Genomic DNA, 21,723 nt, shown 5'->3' on the forward strand with positions numbered 1-21,723 from the left:
ACACTCGCATATATCCCCAGACTTAAAATCCCTGAAATGGCTGCCTTTTGAAGCCAGAATACAGCTAAAAATTGCCGTTATGACACACCCGGCCGTGCACCACAAGGCACCCAACTACCTTGCTCAAAAGTTGTCTATATCAGGAGGTTCGAGATCCAACAGAAGTGCAAAAAGTGTACTCCTGAAACCTCGTAGATTCCGGAAGGAAAAAACATACAAACGCGCCTTCTCAGGAATGGCACCTAGGATCTGGAATGCACTCCCTCCTGAAACCAGGCTTATCTCCTCCACTGCATTCTTCAAGAAAGAGGTGAAAACCATCCTTATGGCCAAGTCCACCTGAACTTTAAGGTCGTTGGATCAGAGACTTTGCATCGCTTTTTATCATTGGTTACCTGATTGTCTATTGGCATTATATTCTTACTTGATTGCGACCCTATTATGCTACTCTCCTACTACCGACCACTATATGGTACACATTAGTTTGTTGATTCACCCTCTTGATGCCCCCACCCCTTGTTCTCTCTAATTCTAAGAAAATGGTATAAGCCATCCCTACAGCCAAAGTTTACCTGAACCCTATTGTAGCTGGATCAATGACTTTGCGCCGTCTCATATTACTGATTACCTGATTGTTTATTGGTATTTTATCTGTACATGACTGCTATCCTATTATGCTACTGACTATTATACTGTACCCATTAGTCTGTTTAGTCACCCTCCTGTTGCCCCTACCCCTGTCTCTGTGAAGCGCTCTGATATCTGTAAAGATCTTGTTCGCGCTATATAAAACTTTGAATAAAATAAAAAAATAAATTTTCTCGGGCTCCTCCTGTGAACCCATTGGCTTCTGTTTTCATGCATAATCAGCATTTGCTCTCTGTGGTTTGGAACAAAGCTGCAACATATCTAAAAGGAGGCTGAGGTGCAGGACCTCATATATCTAACAACTTTAACCTAAAGTCTAGTTTAACCCAGAATATGGGCCAGATGTGGTTGATTTCATGTAGCTTCAATATTGCCTTTGACACTGATATGGACCTGCGTTCTTTGTGGAGGTCGGGAGTTTGGGAGAATGGGTTTAAATTTGGTTGCATGGTTTCCCCTTGCCTGGTTGCTTGAGGGTGTTGATGGCACTTTTGCAATTATTTTTTGTATTGTATTGTAATTGCATTAATATAGCACTCACTACCCATAACAAGGCATCAAAGCGCTTTTTCAGCGAGTGGCACGCTACTCCGGAACAAATTAGTGGTGAATTAGTATAGTGAAAATTTGAAAGAAATTTGAGTGGTGTGTATATGTTAGTCAGTTATTTGGATTGAGAAGGATAGTGGAGGGCTAGAAGAAGGGAAAAAGGTTTGCATTTATATAGCACGTGCTACCTTTGATGGGGTGTTAAAGCGCGTTTTTGGCGAGTGGCACGTTACTTCGGAACCCAGAAAGGAATAGTGGTGAATTAGTATAGTGAAAAGTTGAAAGTAAGGTGAGTGGTGAATATGTTAGTCAGATTATGTGGATTGAGAATAATAGTGGAGGTATGGAGACTCAGACACTTTGCACTATGTTTTCTTTTTCTTACTTCATCACAATTTTTGTTATGGGTTGGCAGTCGCTGATGATGAGAACCTGAAGATGCAGCCGAGTACAAGTCTGCAGACTCCCATGGTGTTACTTCCGCGAGGCACTGCCAATCGTTTTTCACCTTTTTTCCTTTCCTACTTATGTTTGGTCATTACACACTGGAGGGTAGGAAAGACGACGGGAGGCAGAGCTCACAGACACAATTGTTTTTTATTAACTAGCAGGTGATCCAGGGCTCTCCTGAACAGACGGCATAAGGATAACCGCTGTTCCGTCACACAAAGTTGGGTGACTGTACATGTTTGGAGGTGTCACTGAGCAGCGTTTTCACCTTCTGAACAAGTCCATTGTGGTTTATGATTGCTTTTATATAGAACTTGCTACCTCTGATGGGGGGGTGTTTGAAGTGTTTTTCAGCGAGTAGCACACTACTCGGGAACCCATACAGTGTTAGTGGTGAATTCGTATAATTAAATATGTTAGTCAATTATTTGTATTAAGAAGGATACCGAAGGGATAGAAGAGGTAAAAAGGTTTGCATTTATATAGTGCTTGCTACCCCTGTTGAGGTGTTAATGTGCTTTTTCGGCAAGTAGCATACTACTCAGGAACCCATAAAGGATTAGTGGTGAATTAGTATAGTGAAATAGGAAATTTATTTGAGTGGTGGACATGTTAGTCTGTTATTTAGATTGAAAAATGGATAGTGGAGGGGTAGAAAGTAAGGATTTTGATTTTTTTTTTGTTTTGTTGTTGCGATACCCTTCATTACGAGTGGTTAGTCCCCCAGTAATGAGGACCAACATCCAGATCTTGCTGCTTACTGCACCTAAATGCCATCTTCCGGTTTTCCCCTGATAGATATCAGTAGGTTTGGCCTGAAAGCATTTATGAAGGGAACCTGGTTTTCATTCCAAAAATTTAAGGTCAAATAAGTGTGGTTCCAGGACCTGCCGCACATAGCAGAATTTAATGCAAACTCGTAAGGGAGGCAAAGACAAAATTACCTTGGGAAATTTTCTGACAGTATAAAATTGAAATTTCTCAAAACTTTAGCAGCAGAAAACAGGGTTTCAAAAATTCTAACTTCATGTAGGGCTAATATGTGGTATGCACTCCTTTCGTGTTGTAATTGTTCACGCAGCTCTCTGATGGATGTCACATGCAGTTTTTCTGAGTCCCCAGATAGATCATCACCGGTGTATTCAACTGTGAAGCCTTGGACTGTGTCATGTGTGTGCACTTAACTTGCATGATCGAAGTAACTATTAGCTGCGATACTATGCGTCCCTCTTTCAAGTGCTCGCCGTCCTTTTTCCCCAGAAGCCCTGCCCCCAGGGGCGGCAATCTGAGGGATAGCCCCGGGCGCCACAAGCTCTAGCTACGCCTCTGTGCCAGATTTTCCACTTACTAGGTTAAACAGTTTCATTTAGGTTCGTTGTACTTCACTTTATCTCATGGTAATAGCCTGCAATCGATGCGACCTTCAATCCTCCAGGAACTATGTGCAACGCTGTTGGCAATCAGTGAAACATTTCTCCTCATTATTGGTTTAGCTCGCATAATTTATTAGAAGCCATATACGATGCATAAAACTAAGTCCATACATGTGCAGGTGGGTTATAATTGTAACACTGTACTCTGCTACTCTATTCTCCACTGGTCTTCATTCCTTGGCAGAAATGTTTACGATTTTGAATCCTCTAACACCCTCCGAAAAGAGTTCTCCCACACCACAGGAAAGGTATCTCACTCACCCTTACAACAAGCACAGATGGCAGGTGGTAATCAAAAACTAATTTCCCTTTCCTAGTTACTCACGGAGTCATCTAGAAATAAGGAAGAAAAACTTTTCTGGTGTGGTCGCTTTGAGTTCACAGGCAATTAATTATACATCTCCAACAAAAGAGGTCTGATCAAACTTATGCTATATAGGATGATGCCCAGGACAAGAACAGCCTGTAAACGGCATCAAAAAGAACACCAAGCCCAACAGCGATGTAAAAATCTTTTATTTTTCCACTCTTCAGCCATAATTCAGGTTTAATTGCTTCCTAATATATGTGTTACTTACCTTCGGTAATGATGTATCTGGTAGAGACGATTCTAGCCGCAGATTCCTTAACGTAAAATTATCCCCAGGCACGAGACTGGATCCGGAAAACTTTTTGCCACAGCATCCCTGCGCGCCGGGAGGACGGCACCACGTGACTCCGCCCTGATGTCGTCCGCGTCGTCAGCGAGGATACATAAATCGCGCCTTTGTCAGATTTCTTCGGAGAACTTTTTTGCCCCACAACGCGGAATCATCACAAACAAAAACTGTGAGAATACTGGAACAGTGTGCGAAGAAATTAGCTAAACAGAAAGGGAAGAAACTAATGGTGAGGAACAGCACCATCCAAAATAGTGCCAGGCACTATGGCACCAAAAGTCATGGAGGGAATGAACAGAACATAGCTACTGCAAGGCAAGTCTGCAAACAAATATAACAGCCTCCTGGGGAGCAGAAAGCATGTGAAAAAGTGCACAGCAGACGAAGAAGTCTGCAACCACAGAACAGAGAAGGGCACCAAGGCCAGAATGGAAGAGGAATGACAATTCACCCACAGACAACCTCAGCAGGGAGAGACATCTCCTGAAAAGAGCTAAGGGTCGAGACCCAGCCAAAGGACCTCAACCCCAAGGACTGCAAAGGAGTCAGAAGTGCAAGTAACAAAAGAAAGAAGAGCACAAGCAACCCTCACACTGGAGACCAGGGTGCAGGGGTGCAGAAGCACCCATGAAACATCAAGGAAGCATCAGAAAGGAAGGAATGGAGCAAACCAGACGAGCATCCCCCTAGGGAGGAAGTAAGAAAAAGGCACTCGACGAAGACTACCCGAGGCAGGCGAGTGCAGAGGACCAAGAAGGGTCCTCGCACAACGGGGAGGAAGGGCGGGCCGTGAAGGAATCTGCAGCTAGAATCGTCTCTACCAGATACATCGTTGCCGAAGGTAACCCGTACATCTGATAGAGACTACTAGCCGCAGATTCCTTAACGTAGAATAGATACCCTAGCCATACCCAAGGGGGAGGAGGGTCTGCAAGAGGACCTCTCCAGCCTGGACGAACACAGGACCCAATAGGGGACGAGGCACAGGGAGAATAGCCGTTGGGACTGCTCCGGACAGAAACGAACCACGAAGAAGTGCGATCAGCTAGAAGATCAGTGAAACAAGCAGGACGGACCAGGCCGACAAACAGGAAATTATCCTCTCAGAAACACCAGACAGAGGACCAGACCAAACTGCAGACAAAGGGCAAAAACCCCACAGCACAACGCCATAAATGACCAAGCCACGCCCAAGTAAGGACCAAGTAAGGCACCAGCGTAATACAGCCACACCACAAAATGCGAGGAACCCGCAAGGGAGAGTCCACACCCTTCCAGCATAAGACAGGGCTATACAATAGCTACAAGTACCCCACATAGGGTAGGACACGTCCCAAAGAAAGAATGGGAACCACTCTTAAGGACGACAATCCCGCATCGGAGAACAAAATCATAAACCTGCGGCAGAAACCACAGAAGGCTAGAAATAAGCCAAAAAGTACATTCTTACCCAAAAAGGGGCTGAACCAGCAGCTAACTGAAGAGAGGGGCCAACCAAAGGACCCCAAGGGCACAGTAACCCACACAGAAAGTGTAACAGCCACTCCAAAAACCAAATACCAGGAGCAAAGTGGGATAACGCCTCCCACCAAGACCCAGAGGGTCAACAAACCAACCTACTGAGGAGGAGAAGGTGGAGGAGGAGGACAGAGCCCTGTAAGAAGACGTTGAATGGCGGCGTCTGCATGAGTATTAAACAGAAGGACCCCGTCAAAAGGCAGGTCAACCAGACGCTCACCAATATTTTCTGGAAAACAGCATCACGTAGCCAAGCATGGCGATGGAGGGCCACAGAGGTGGCCATATCACGGCCGAGAGCATTAGCAACATCCAAGGCCGCACGAAAAATAAACGCGACCAACTCCCTACCATCCCGCAGATCAGCACGGGGACCCACATGGGAGACATGAGAAAGAAGACACTCCACAGAGTCCCACAGGCTGGAAGTAGCCCTGGTCAACACACACAAAGTATTGAGCGCCCGCAAGGCACCGCTGGAAGAAACAAAGACATTACTCCCCCATTTTTAGGTTTCGCCTGGCGAAAAGCTGCGCAAGCAGCGGTTCGCGCAGGCGAAAACTTTTGTTTACCAGTATGGATGTTCGTCCCGTCTCGGTTTCCCATTGGCTAGCTCCATAAATGGACGCTAGCCATTGGGAAACAGAGGCGTCCGTCATTCTGCGAGGCGACTCGTGGGCGTTTCTGAGAATTTTTCTCATCCGGCCCCTTTGTGACGTCATTCCGGCGGTGGGCGGATGTTATTTTTTTTTTTTCTCGTCCTGTTTGGTCAGTTTCAAAGTGTCCTTTGCAGGAGTGGGCTGCGAGATTGAAGTTGCCAGGATGCGGTGGGCTGCGCGATTTCTTTTCTGCAGGTAAGCGGCATTTTTAAATATTTTTTTTTTAGCCAGTTTTGGCCCCCCCCTCCCGCTGTCCGTGTGCCCGTTCCCGACCCCCTCCCGCTGTCCGTGTGCCGTTAACCCGCCCCCCTCCCGCTGTCCGTTAGCTCGTTCCCCGCCATAAAAACGTGTGTACATGCTGCTGCCCAAGTAAACAGCATTTGTGAGCATCTTTGTTTACTTGTGTTGGCTCATGAAAGCCAAGCCTGCTAGCTTTGCTAATGCTCTTTATCTATATCCTGTAAATAATGTTCCCAGAAATTAGGGGTTCGGGTGGCTTCTCGGATTTATGATAAATAGTAATAATAGTGCTCGCAGGGTGCGCCAGCCTGGACCCACGCGCACCACATGGCGCGAGCAGACTGGGCCGCGTTTCAAGCACGGTTGGTTTCACTTAGCGGCAGCATTCAGTAGCACTACGTATATATAACCTAATTGCGCAATATAATTGGTTTGAAATATTAACAGCGACCCCCGTGCTCTACTAAAAGTGCACACTGATCTAATTTCTGGAAGTGCTGAATTCCCAAAGGGAGGCTAATGAGGGTTCGAGTCTGCCGCAGGTCACACAGCGTGTACTAGGGTGACAGGAAACAGATTATTCTCAGTGACGCATCTGCCTCGTCCTCCTCAGCAGTGTCACTTCATACCCAGCACGGGGAATGAAGTCATTCACTCCCCCTGGCAGACCAATCCACGGAACGTTTGATCTTGGGCCCCAGCAGTAAGTACTGCTTGGAGGACCGTTTCTGTAAAGGACGCCCCTCACAGCCCTGTACAGAATTGACAGCGAGTCGGTGACAGGGAGGCCACACACGGATTTAGAGGTTGGAAGAGCCAAAGTTTGGACACTAGCGGCAAAATTTAGGTGAACTTCAAACACTGATGGACTGTAAATAATCACATTCTGGAGATGCTCAGTTTTTTTTATGTTGCATAATCACCATGCACGTAATACAATTCTAGGTTTGTTGTGTTTGACATCTTATTATTGTGTTAATGAGCGGGTTAGAGGCGCCAGTCAGCATGTAATGTTTTCCCTTAGTGTGGCAATGATTGAGCTTATGTATACCCATAAGCAGGATTTGGGCTTAGTCCTGCAAAATTGGCACTTGTGGTCAAGTACTGGATTGGAGGGCGGGGGAGGGGGTGAGCAGTTCCACATGGCTAGTAGAAAGTAAGCTTTTAGAATGCTAGCCTGAACGCAGAGCTGGCTCGTGCATGAGAAAGAGTGCTGGTCCACAGGAAGGCAAAGTGTGATTGGGGGGGCGGGGAGGGGTCTGAAGTCATCCATCCATTAATCTTTTGATTGGCCCCAAAAGTCTGCCAACCATGAAGTGAGCGCTGTAAAGTGTTTCCTGCTTGCGAGGTACAGAAAGTCTTGAATTGACACCAATGACCCTAAACACTGTGAATATTGTTCAGAATCAGAACATCAAGAGTTATACACATAAACCGGGCTGTTTCGGTTTCCTGGTATTGCAGGGAAGCCTTTCTCATACAAGAGTGGGAGCCCCTTTTTTTAGGCCCCATGGCATGGGAGCAGTTTTTCACACTCCCACGATGAAATCTTGGCAGGATTTTTTCTGAGGGTGGGAGGTTTTGCTGTGTATTAGGGAGACCTATTTGGCACTAAAAAGGACTATCCTCACCAACCATAAGGGCATCTTGTAAAACACATCTCTAGTTTTGCAGAATAGAGAAGGATTTCCAAGGCCTCGTGTGTACAAGGATGGGTGTGAGCCCTCTAGTTCATCAGTGCAAGTGCGAATGTTTGACCCTTCCATTTTAGTCTGTTTATGAAAGGGTTTGTGTACATCTGCTTAGGTGTAGACTGCTGTGGCTAAGTCGAGCAGCTAGTGGCAAAAAGTTTTTTCATGAGAGAAATAACAAGTTGGAGGCACAGCTGCAACATGACCTAGGTCAGTGTCAGAATTTTCTCCTTACTATGGTGGACTATGGGGGTCAAATGTTGTACTCCCTCTTTATAGGGATCCCAATCACTGGCAAGAGTTGGGCGAAGGAGGGACAGAGGGGGAGCCAATGTATTCCTGTTGTTGGTAGAACGCCAGAGCCCTTAAAAACACATACTTTTAATTGAGGCCTAGGGGAAAAAAATAGTTATGTATTTTAGTAAGCCCCCTCCAAACAAGCATTGGTACAAGCAATCATTGGTTGCCTGGAGCGCTTCAGCAGGCTGAACCTGGCGTTTACGCCCATTATTGACTCATAAGTGCTAGTGACCTGGGCTGTTTGTTTAATTGAAGGGCTGCCTTTTATGCGACGCTTCTTTTGGGCGTATAGTTACAATTTTTACTGAGCAAAGTTCTTTTCCATCCAAACATTTCCCCAAAAGATTCCTGTTTGTGCCAATAAGAAACATAAGAGTGTTTTTTATACTTAAAAGTGCAACCACCCTGTGAATGACGTGTCTCTGCGGCTGCAGCGCCAGGTTTCCAGTCATGGACGGATTACCTCTGGTGCTCATTCAGAGGTAGTCTCTTTCCCAGGAGTCTGATCCCCGTGCGCTCAGTGTGTGCGTTCAGAAGAGTCTGCCAGGGGCGCCTCTCCGCCCGCCCTCTCGCTCTCGGCCCCATCGGATGCCGGGTTATTTTAAAAGCGGCTGCAGTTGTGGCGCGAGCTCTTTCCCAGGAAAGCTGCGACCGCAGGCATAATGGACACTCGCGCGGCTCTTTCATGTGGTGAGGCGGGCATGCTTCAGATTGTTGAGGCGGGGCCGTGCACCACCGACCAGCACGACCAGGCATGGGGAACATTCAGGAAGTCGCTGCTTGTAATTAGGCCCCCCACCCTGAAAAAAAGCAAGACGTGCTGTGACAGGCTCCCAGAAACAAGACGTGCTGTAAAAGGCCCCCCAGGGCTGTAAGTGTGATGAAAAAACTGCGGCGGGTCTCTCAAAGCGGCACGGCCGATGTAATTACGGGCATGGCTTAAAAACACAAACTAAAAATCTGTGCTTAGCATAGTGCGCCGCCCCGCCTTGTGTTTTGCTGTTTCTGTCATTGCATCCAGATATATGATACAACAAGTAACATCATACCTACATTAAGGCAGGACTATTGGCTTTGTCAATGATTGTTAGTTGCATAAGATAAATAAGCAGCCACAATGGCTTGTTGTATATAATATTGAAAAATCTTCCACTTAAAGCCCTGCTGACACCATGACAATGTTGCTGCTCCTGAGTTTCAAAAAGAGAAGCGAAATCCAGAGAGAAAATAACTCTCTTAAAGGATTTCTCTTCCCTTACAACCCTCACCTGGCATGATGTCATGCCGTAACTTCTCCAGTAGTGAGAAGTCACCAGTGTGAGCACACGCTCATGGATTTGTCTGCTGTCACTGCAGTCCAGAAAAAAACGGACTGCCTGTGCCAGGGCACAAAACAGAGCCTGATTGAGACCCACTTTGAGGACCCCTTAAAAAAACTGCCGCTGCTCAGACCTGGTGAGACCCAGCCCACTTAAAGCCCTACAATAGGTCTCACATTTGCGAGAGATTAAGCTAATGGCAATGTAAATGACAATGCCATTTATTTATCTGTTTTCAAAACCAACACATAAATACAAATTTTGTCATTTACAATGCCAATAGCTCTAACTTTTCCAAAGGCGAAACCATTGCATTGTAAATGCTTGTTTTTTATTTTTTTTATTTTTAAGACCTTTATTATTCAAAGTGCATGGTACAAAGCATTCAGCTTACAACCCGCCAGGGCCAGCCGCGTATGTTTGTAACCTTGTATGCATTAGTAGTTGAACACATCCTCTAGGCGGACAACCCTGAGGTTCGGCGGCGTAGATTGTTCCATGTCAGCACTGCACAATCATCAAAACATGTAGTAATAAGGAAGTATAGGCCTGTAGGGTTTTCTTTTTTCTTTGTGAATCCGTAGTTACAGAACTATGATAGCACTCATCAACTTCGTCAATTGGATAACGGCCTGTTCCTACTCATAATGTGTCATGAGGAGATGTGTCAGCTAGGTCTGCCCTCCAATAGTGCGCGGGGCAGCGGTAGCAGAGGATGAGGCTATGCGACGTCTTAAGTGCGTCGGTGAGCGAGTATCCATACAGTTTATCAATTCTAATAGGAGTGGCCGAAGTTTATATTGGTGCTCAGGGAGGAGCACCGCGGCTATGGCTGTTACTCTCAAAGGCCCCATGTTGTAGTGTGCACAGTAACTAACTTCAAAGAGCCTGGTCAAGAGGGGATGCGGGACCAGTGCGTCAATAAACTTCAACACGTTAACATGTGAGGTATACATTAAAGGGAGGGGGAGTATGGGTAGATGTAGCCATGTGATTACGAAAAGTAGTGCGGTGCCATTGTGTCAGTAGCGGTCGAGTGGGCGGGTAGGAATTACAGTATGCGGCCCGCGAGACATTACTCCCCCATGAATCCAACCACCGGGCCTCCCGAGACGAAGGAAACAACACTACAGGCAAGCACGGAAAGGCATTCCGCAGAAGAGAGCCTTGAGTAGAGGGGTGGAATGAAAGACAGACAGTGTCATGCGGGGCAGGACGGTGGCGATGCAGAAGCGCCTGAGGCACCGGTTCACCCGTGGCAGGGCACCCCCAAGCCCATATAAGAGAATTATGGAGTGACGCCTCAAAAGAAAGGAACAACTCCCGTCCACCAGAGCCCTGATGGAGAACCTCCAAGAGGTTATCTGTAGGAAAAGGAGTGACAGGTTCACCCATCCTCAGAATACCAGCAGCTGTGGAAATAGCCCGAACAAAGGCAACACTGGCCTCAGTAGAGCATCGCAGAGAAGAAAGCAATTCCTCTGTGGGCTGCAGACTGAGCCGTCCATCCCCATGTCCAGGGGGGAGCAGCCAGCCTCTGAATAGAGGAGGGTCCACAGATGAATAGGGAACCTGAGGGGGAAGGCGGAGAGGCTGGTGGAAAAGCTAGCCGCGAGCCACGGAAAGAAGGGTTCGAGGACTTAGGCCGTGGGGACTGAGAGAAGCCCTCCCTGGAAGATGCTGGTGAAAAGGCAACGATACGGCGCCCAGTCTCGGAGGAGGAACACACCAACTGATGACAGACCTCTGGAGAAGACGGGACCTCAGGAGGCGAATCAAGAACCCGACGCCGGTGCGGCTCCGGGGAGTCCGCCATCGGTGTCCGATCAACATCGACCGGCGCTGGAGTGGGCAGTTGTGGCCCAAGATTGACTTCTGCCACCACGTGCTCTCTGGGAGACTGGATAATTTCAAAAAGGGGGTGGCAGGGTCCACGCCGGAGCGGCGCCGAAAAGGCGCCAGCTCGGCCTCAGACAGGACAGCCGCACGCGTCGAGGATCGAGAGGGACTCGGGAAAGCACCCCAGGTCCCGGCCTCTAACCGCAACTCCACCGGAGCCGGGAGGAAGGCTCCCGGCGCCAAAACGTCGCCGGCTCGGCCTCTGGTAAGGCAGCTGCCTGCTCAGAGGACAAGGAGGACTCTGGGGCAAGCCCGGAGTCCCAGCGATCTCCTGCAATGCCACAGGGAGCTCCGTAGGGATTTGCGATGAGGCAGGCACCGAAGAGGGGAGCCCGGAAGGACAACTCCGACGAACCATCCATTCTTCTACCTGAAGCCAAAACCTTCGGTGCCGGACCCGCCTGCGACTCCACAGAAGGCCCAGCACTAGGCAGGGGCTCCGCAGATGTCTCAGGAGGTGGAGAAAGGGCCAAAGAAGGCTGTAGAGCCTCAGCGTAGGCTGTCATTTGGGCCTTAGTCGCCTCTGCACCGGGAAACGGCAGGTAGGAAGGAAGGCGACGAGCGGGGGTGCATGTCCCGGGGGGAGCCGGCGCCCACCACAGAAGGAGGACAGGCCCTCGGAGACAAACTGATGGACCGACCAGCCGGTGAGCCACGCCCCCGGGGCCGTGGTGAGAGACGATGTCGCAGACTGAACCGGCGGCTCCTCGCCTCAGAAGTAGGGGACGGATGCTGAGATGACCTAGACAAGCTCGCCGACAGCAACTTCATCCGCGCTCCTGCCGCAATTTAGGCTTAAGGTGCTGGCAGGCATCGCAGCTCTCCGAGTCGTGGCGCTCACCTAGGCACCACATGCAGGTCGGGTGCACAGGAGGTACACGTCTTGAAGCCCAAAGACATTAGTACACTGTTCCACAAACGCCCAGCGTGAAAAAGAAGAGAAGGCCTGAAAACAGGGGAGGACACAATGCGGGTCCGCGTTGCACGCGGAAAAGAGAAAAAACTGACGTAGGCGCGCCGGGGTGAGACTTATGTATTGCCACTGACGTCACGGACGCGGACGACGTCAGGGCGGAGCCACATGGTGCTGTCCCCCCGGGGCGCAGGGATGCTGTGGCAAAAAGTTTTCCGAATCCAGTCTTGCGCCTGGGGATAATTCCACGTTAAGGAATCTGCGGCTAGTAGTCTCTATCAGATTAAAAATGTCAAAAGGAACTCCTACAGTAGTGCTATGTTGGCCAGTTACAATTGCAGTGCCTCCTAAAAGAGAACATGGCTGGGGTCCCTGCTAAATTGTATTCAGATTCTAGGTTAGACACTCATCTCGAAGGATATTAGAGTAAGAAGAGAGAAGATGAAGATAGCAAAATAAAAGAGATTCTCCACTATTTCAACAAATGAGTCAGGAGAAATTCTGCTTCTTCTTAATCCATGCGACATTAGCAGGAGGATGAGCAACCATCAAATTCAAATCAAGATGACATACAAAATTCAGAATACAGCTCCTTAGGGGATACTGGCAACCTAGCTCCTCAAAACACACAAGACCAAAGAGTTCTCACTTGAGAACCATATACTAAGCAGACTGCAAGGTGTGAAAATTTAAATTAAAAATCTGATTGACCGTTTGGGACACAGAACTGATGTCCTATAAATGAAGTTAGAGGGCTTTCTGATTAGAACTCATGAATTAGAACAGCTAGTTTTAGGAACGGACTCAGAAATGAGGCTTGCAAACATAAAAGCTGACCAAGGAAATAGAAGGATTAATGATGGAGCATGATCGCAAATAACTGGATCCAGGCTTTAAATGTTGTCACATGATGGTCCCCTCAAGAGTCTTGGAATTATGGTTCGTGAAAGAGTACCTAACACCCGCCTTGCACTTTTTGAACAAAGGGAAACCAAAAGTGGTATTCAACTTTTGGTAAACTGTGTTCAGACACTTGGGCCCAGAGAACAAACCCACAGAACAGACTCCATTATGGGTGGGTACAATCTTTTTGAATGTGTTGGCCTTGGTGAGATCCAGTGGATGGGACAGCCTCAGATTTTCTATCTTCGGCTACATAACCATGGCGGATTGTGGTCCTTTACATAATTGAGGAAGGAATATGGACCACTTAAAACACAGTTTTTCGGAACTCTCCAACTCAAGGCATCCTATAATACCATATGTATCAAGTCTTGACGAGTATCCAGAGCACAGCCCTCTGGAGGAAAAGCTCCTCGGATGGGAAACTCTACCCCATTCACAAATCTCATCAATTCCCCATCTCATTAAAAAAAAAAACAACAACAAAAAAAACGTAGGGAGACGTGAGTACTTGATCTATGCCCTTCAGATGAGGAGGACTGGATGTTTTGGGCTCATGGCCCCACAAGAGGTTTCAATGACAAAATACACTGTGATATACACAACTGAAATATCTACACAGAATCTACCACACCCTGCTGAGACTTTGGCGCTTCCACAGAGGAATGCGGCCATAAGGTCTACGGGGCCTCAACACAGCAGGTGATTTCTTACACAGTGTGTGTAGGTCTGGGCCTAGAGCCCTCTCAAAGGAGATATTTCACACAATACAGGTGGTCATGAAGAGACCGTTAAATTGAACCCCAAAACTTATTTTATTCACTATATTAGAAGACAAGGGCTTTATAGACTAGAGAAGATATTGAGATTATGCCCCACACTAGGGACGAGTGACACTGCCCAAAAGTGAAGGAGCTAAACAACTACCGCAATTCAGATATGGAAATAAGACCTAGATGGGTAAGAAAATATTGCGTGCTTGAGAGTAAAATTTTACACTAGATATGATCCCAAGTTTAACACATTAAATTCATGTTCTCAGAAAGTAGGAATTTCTATACTACGAGAGACCAAACAAAAAGACTGTGATTTGAAAGCATTGGTAGGAGGCGTCATTTATAAAAGTACCTTGTGCGACTTTCAAAGAGATCTTATGATCACCAGGGCTCAGTGTGCCATTTTGCCCTCCACAAGCTGGAGCAAGCTCTAGCTCAATAATAGTACATTTTGAAGACTATCCCATGAGTGAAAAATTGTAGCAAAGGTCATCGTAGCAAAGGTGTTTATAGTAACTAATGAATTTGATATTATAAAGTTTTCAAAAATAAGCGGTGAAGCATGCAGCGGCTGGGAACTAAAACAACATTAATACTTTCAGCAACTTAAAATTCAGGCAAACATAGTGCCAGCTGTCAAAACTGAAGATTCTACATTTACGCACACAGATTTCAAGCATTTTCCTATTCCTATGTACAACCTGCAAACAACCTTTTAAAAGAACTCCGAGATTAGATACATGGTTGAATGTTTCAAGAATTCTGAAAATGTTTTGTTTCCAGCTGAAGTAATGTGATATTTGGGTAGAGAAGAATCCAAGCAGTTTTCTGCTCAGTCAGTAACAGTAAGAGGCAAAGAAGAACATTTTCCACCCAATGGACAGGGCAGTTTCAGCTAAGCAGGCTGGCTTCTTGGCACCAAGGAAGGCACCGGCCATTCATTTTCTCTTCCATAGCTTTTTAGGTACCTGGTTCACCTTCAGTTCATGTCTGATGAATAAACGGTCCTGTTAGGACTTTAAAGAAATTGACAGTAAATTTCATGCTTGAGTCACCATTAACGAAAAAGGTCTCAAATTGTTTGACATTTGTGCATTTTTAGGATCATAAGTTGCCGTGAGATCTCAGGTAACTAGATATTCTAATCTGTCAAATATGGCTCAAGATGGAGCACAGGGCAGAGTAGTTTGGTTGGGGAGAAGCAGACATGAGACAAAGTGAGCAACACATGAGGGCGAGAGCAAAATGAAGCATGTGGGTATTAGGCAGAAGGAGAAGCTCATGAGGGAGGGATAGGGTAAAAAACATGCAATCTAGTGGATTGTTTAAACAAAAAGATAATTGTTCTGTCAAAGTGAGCAGTGGAAGAATACAGGGTTGCCAATCAAAAGGATGGTAAAGAAGATATGCTCCAGGGGAGTTACAAATTTAAGAATAAGAAGAAAAGCAAATGAGAGGGACAATAAAACCAACTACTTGCATACAAAGTGTAGGCTGGAAGCCCACTATAAGTTCAACTTGCACTGACTGATAGGCGAGACCTAAAGAGCAAATACAGTAAGGCCAGAACACACATTACTTCAAGATTGGATAATCCTGTTCTATATTCTTCTTGAGAAATAAAAAAGTGTGAGCAGATGTACTTGAATTCAAATTCAAGGGTGAAGTTTCCATATGAAAGGAGTGGACAAAAAATCTTTACAAAAGCGACCTAAATGTATATAATTCTGACAACAGAAAAAGTTTACAAATATTTTATTAGGTAGAAAGTCAGCATGAAATACACTATTAAGACAACACAGCGACCATGGTACTCAGGTGGATATATTGAATGTATAACCAGGTTTAGAATTTATATTTAGAAACAGTCTTTCATCGTTGCCTTTGCAGGCGGCAACTCCTTTCTTAGAACCTAAAATGTATGTATTGCCTAGAGTTGTTCAATATTTTTCAGATGTAAAAGCACAACCATTTCCAAAAGAAACACTGGGTACTACTGCAACTATAAATGAAAACATAACTGGAGCCAATGATGGCTGACACACCCTGAACTCGAGGAGCAGGCATAGTTCTATTTTGGAGCTACAAGTACCAAAATACCCTTTAACTATAAACACAATATCAGATGTGTCCTTGAAGTAAAGAGACAACAACAAAAAACACAAAATAAGAAATGTATTTTAACCATACATACTGTGCAGGGACAAAGTTCAAATTTGTCAATTAATTGGTACCATAGTTAGTAGAAAATATAAGAATTGCTGATATATATATATATATATATGTAAAACGGAAGTACTCCAAATGTACCTTAACCTGAAAATGAATAAAGTAACACAACATAAAAGGCTTTTGGCCTAGTATAAATTTTTAAACAATTGACGAAATAGCTTCAAAAGAGTTTGTGTCATCATATGTTGAATTTATAAACTTGCCAAGACGGATCCAAAAAACATTCATAGAACACACACCAGGGTACCATGAACAATTGGGTAAAAACACAATATAAGCAGATAAACGTTGGGGGGCGTGGCCAGCTGCTGAGCATGGCGGACGTGAGCTGAAGGAGCTCTGTCCCCAGCCCTGACACTCTGCTAGTTATCCTGCAACCCGCTGGACCCCCGCGTCGGGGAGAGACGAGGAGCTGGATACACTGCGCGGCGGCCCGGATGACAGCTGAGAACCCTGGCGTGGACATAGAGGTTGTTACCCCTAATTGGAGTTGCTTTGGGATGTGGCGGTGACTAGCATTGTTGGGAACTGCTGCGTCACATCAATGACTGCTGGGCGGAAAGTGGCGGACGCGGCTGATTGTGCCTGACACCAGCGTGATTGAGGCCCGGGGTAAGAGGAACCCGAATGTGTGGGGGCGCGCTGGCAAAAGACCCGAGGGCGGCGGGCAGCGGGAACCGCCGTTGCGTCCCCCCCTCCCTCCTGATTGTGCCGAGTATTGCCAGCTACGGTGGTGGAGAGCGGCAAGGCGGAGTGGCCTGAGAAACTGTGTGTGAGGGAATCACTGGTATTGAGCTGGTCATAGCTTCTCCCTGGGGCATGATAGGGACTACATTTCATGGCCTGCATCCTTAGTAACACTCGACCCACGCTGTTTGCACTCTGATGAATGCGCAATGTCCTGGAAGTGCTGAACAACACGCTGAGGCAGAACCTTCTAATGGACATTGGCATCCCGGCTCCCGGAGACACGAGAGCTGCTACTGCTGCTGCTATCCACCCGCTTACTACCCAGGGTGCAGGAAGGCGCCCAGGCTTGGTTTGAGGGTGCAGCTGGGCCTATTACTGCCAAGACTGCTCCAATATTTGTGATGGCCATAGTGGGTAGCAGCGGAGATGGCGCACTTGAGGAATGTGCGGCCACTGAGTGCAGGGTTCTGAGGACCTGTGGCATAAGGAACCGGGGCCTACAGAAGTGGCTTTAGTGCACCGATAACCTGCGCTGAACTGTGAGGCTGTGCTGCGTGGTGTAGCGCCCCAGAGGCCCCCCCATGTGCCCACCCTGGAGCAGCGACGGACGGACGCCGGGCGCAATGGGGCGCAATCAGAAGAAACAAGCGGATGCTGCCGCGGACGGCGAAACTCAACACACATGTGGCAGTGACCCCTCCAATGCTTCAGACAGTGATGTGATACCCCCTACTGGTGTGAACCCCCATGATGCTAAACTGGATTTAATATTGAAAGAAATACGAGACTCACGAATGGCGCTGGAAGCGCGCATAGGAGCGAGGTCTACTAATCTCAACCTACTACAAGCGGATCACAAAAAACTTGTGGACAAGTTCAAATCGAACAAACTAGCTTTGGATGATCTCATCCCGCAGCAGACTCAGCACTCCACTCAAAATATTTCAACGTCAATTGAAAGAATTACAGGACAGGGTGGATGACGCGGAAGGGAGGTCATGCCGCAATAACGTTCGCACCCTTGGAATGCCTGAGCGCAGCGAGGGAGCCAATCCTACGCAGTTTGTGGAGGACTGGCTGAGAGACCATGTGGCGACTGAGGGCCTGACATCCTTGTACAGTGTGGAGAGCGCGCACCAGGTGCCTTCCAGACCTCCTCAACCGGGTGCACCGCCCCGCCCGCTGATAGATCGCAACACTATACTGCGGGCTGCTAGAGAGAACGCCCCGGTGCGTTTTGAGAACAAGACAATCTCTCTCTATCCGGATTTTACACCGGCGGTTCAGAAAGCTAGAGCTACATTTTTGGGAGTCAAGAAAAACTTACATGAACATAATCTGAAATATGCGCTATTGTTCCCTGCTAGGCTGAAGGTCGTCCACGGACAAAAAACTTATTTTTTCGACAATCCAGAGGAGGCGGCGGACTGGCTCGAAATAACTTTCACACCAGAGACTTCCCAGACTTCACTCCCGTCAGGACAACTACGACGTGCCTCCCCGATGCAGTCGACCGGACTACTCCACTCGGGAAATGGCATTACTAAGATCAACATGGACACTGGACCACGACTAGTCAGCAAGATGCACCCCTTACAGCAGCAGCTCTGGCTGCTCATGATGCCCAGGTTGCTGCGGCCTCGGAGCAATCATCAGATGGCGACACAGAGCGTTCTGACTCTGAACGTAGCATAACACTGTTCCCTCGATTACACCTCACGTTGCCAGGGACTTCTAGGGTTGTGCTCCGAGACGGCTGGGAGTTGTAAAGTATACTGTGACTTTGCAATATGTACTATGGATGGTGGCTGCTTTGTGGGTCCAGAGAGTAACTGAGCTTTATAGGGCAGTGTGCTGATGTAACAAAGATTTATCTGAATGAGTAATATGTTGTACTTATGAACTATCGCAGTCTTGGCCTTTACCCCCCCAGGCGATTGTGATGATGCCGCCTTTATTGTTTGTATTCCATGTTGGATTTTTGTTTCAAGTTTGGTCCTCTGCTGTTATATGGGGGAACCTAGTATTGGGGATTTTTCATGTCAATGCATGCTCAGCTTATAGACAATCTAAGTTTGCAAGATTTTGGCTCCCACAGAACACATGGCAGTTGCGCTTATTATGTCCCAATGGCTTTACATAATACATACACCTACTGCACGTGGAACAAGAGGGGCTTGGATTCCGTACATAAAAGGCACCGGGTCCTGGCACAACTTAACAGGAGAAGGACTGCTTAAGCCTATTTGCAGGAAACTAACCTTAATGAGGACAAGGCAGCTAAACTGCAGAGAAAATTGAGGGGGCAACTGTTTGCTACTACATACTCCGCTTTCTCTAGGGGGCGGCAGTGTGGATACGGAATAACGTCCCTTTTAAACTTCTAGAGCAGAGAATTGATGGCAACGGAAGATATGTGTTACTTCATGTTTTGTTAGATGGGGCTCATGTGGTTCTGGGTTGTGTATACGCACCCAACACTGATCAGGATAAATACTTGACTACATTGGGCACAGCCTTGACGGACTGGATTGAATATCCCTGGGTGATAGGGGGTGACTTCAATGCGGTGATGGAGATCGTCCTAGATAGATCATACCCCCATTACACGCCACTGAAAGTAGGAAACAAGCAGAGGCGCTTGCAAGATGGGCAGTGGGATGGGGACTCCATGATGCATGGCGGGCAAAACACCCTGGGAATAGGGAGTACTCCTTTTACTCACCACCACACAAATTGCACACTCGAATAGATCGGTTCCTCTGCTCTGGTGCCCTGTTGGGGACCATAAATTTGGTGCTCCACATGGGTAAAACCCTGTCAGACCATAATCCAGTGGAATTGACTATGCAGTGGGGCAAGGTTCCAACTCCTATACCATCTTGGAAATTACAACCCGCGATGCTGGAGGACCAGGTCTTCCGTAACGCACTGTCAGTGGCGATTACCCATTATTTTTCGGAGAACACGGGGTCTGCTAGCACTCACCAGATGTAGTGGGATGCCTTTAAAACGATCATCAGGGGAGTGGCTATTAGCACCAAGGCGGGGTACGACTTGCTCTCATAGAGCAACTTTCTAGACTAGAGGGTAGCTTGACCGCGTTGGAAGGAGAGGCAGTGGGGACGAATGAACAATTGACAATTGCGGGAGGCTAACATTCAATACGCAGAACTGCTCGTGGAACTACGGGTTGTTGATTACCGACTGTACACACAGAAATTGCACACACAGGCTGATAGGCCGGGCCCCTACTGGCGCGGTTGGTTCGGAATGCCCCACTACCCACACCCATATTCGAAATTAGGAATAGTGAGGATACTGTGGTGACTACGCAACTGGACATCAATTCTGCATTTAGGGACTGTTACGAATACCTATACGGTCCGCCACCTGGACTTCCTGATACTGAATTTGATCACTTCTTTGACGGTTTAACCCTTCCGCAACAACAACGTGATGACTTAATGAGGCCAATAACTGGGGCGGAAATCCGGCAGGCAATTAAGGACTTACCCCGCAATAAAACCCAAGGGACTGCCAGTCGAATTTTATGCAGTGTATGCTGAATTGTTAACTCCACATTTGCAACGCATATACCGAGAATCTCTGGAGGAGGGTGGCCTCCCTACTACTACTTTGCAAGCGTTAGTATCTCATTATTAAAACCTGGGAGAGACGCGCTACTCATATCAAGCTATAGACCCTTGTCACTCCTCAACACGGATCATAAAATTCTCAGTAAGTTGCTGGCCACTCGCCTTGGTCAGTTTATTCCTGCATCAATACACACTGATCAGTGTGGGTTTGTGCCTGGTAGGAACACTGCACTCAACATCAGACGCCTCCACCGGGTCATGCTGGGCACACTAGACACAGGAACTAGGGAAGGTTGTATATCCCTTGACTTGAGGCAGGTGTTCGACTCCTTACGCTGGGATTATATGTTCGGTGCACTCGCCCGCTTCGGTATACCTGAGGAATATATAGCATGGGTGCGCTTACTATACAAGAACACCACTGCGCAGGCGCGCACAGGTCAGCACATCTCAGGGCAATACGTGGTGGCACGGGGAACCACACCGGGCTGCCCCTTGTCACTGCTGTTTACTCTGGCATTGGAGCAGCTTTTACATAGCCTTCGTGCTCTCGCCCCCTGTAAAGGAATACCGCGTGGCAGTACGTCCCACACCGTCTTGGCGTACGCAGATGATCTCATTCTTTATATCAAGGACATGGATGCGGATCCTCACCCAATGCCCTCTATTTTTGAGTCTTTTCATGGCCTATCTGGCCTGGCTATTAATGCTACCAAGTCGTATGCATATTTCTTTGATAGCGCTGAAAGGAGCGGGCATTTTCCGTTTGGCTCCTGGACCTTCCATATAGCATCTGATACATTTAAATATCTCGGAATACAAATATATCGTACTACCGAGGACCTCCTAGATGGCAACCTTATGCGAGCGATCGCCGCTCTCAAATCTCAAGTGCAGTTCTGGGTCTCATTGCCGCTCTCGGTAGCGGGCAGGGTGTCCATTACGAAAATGGTGCTGCTACCGGGGCTCCTTTACTATTTTTACCAACTTACCGATACTTGTCCCCGCTAGGATTTTTAAAATATTGAATTCTCTGGTGTCAGATCTAATATGGGGCACAGGACGGAGACGTGTTAGCCTAGTGAAACTACAACTCACCACGACACGAGGGGGGATGGGAGTGCCGGATTTATGTGCATATTGCTATGCTACCCAGCTGCAGTGGCTGGCATATTGACTGGCAGGACGTAATTTGCATGGGACAAGGGGGTCATTCACAGGCTATTACCACAGACCACTATTGCC

General features: G+C 47.4%; 1 protein-coding gene across 2 annotated transcripts in view; it reads right to left on the reverse strand.

Moving 5' to 3' along the window:
- TAOK1 (TAO kinase 1) overlaps positions 1 to 21,723 on the reverse strand; it is a 1,359,031-nt gene that overhangs the window by 1,208,363 nt on the left and 128,945 nt on the right. The window lies entirely within an intron of this gene.

Source organism: Lissotriton helveticus, chromosome 3_1 (genome assembly GCF_964261635.1).
Source record: "Lissotriton helveticus chromosome 3_1, aLisHel1.1, whole genome shotgun sequence".
Taxonomy (NCBI): domain Eukaryota; kingdom Metazoa; phylum Chordata; class Amphibia; order Caudata; family Salamandridae; genus Lissotriton; species Lissotriton helveticus.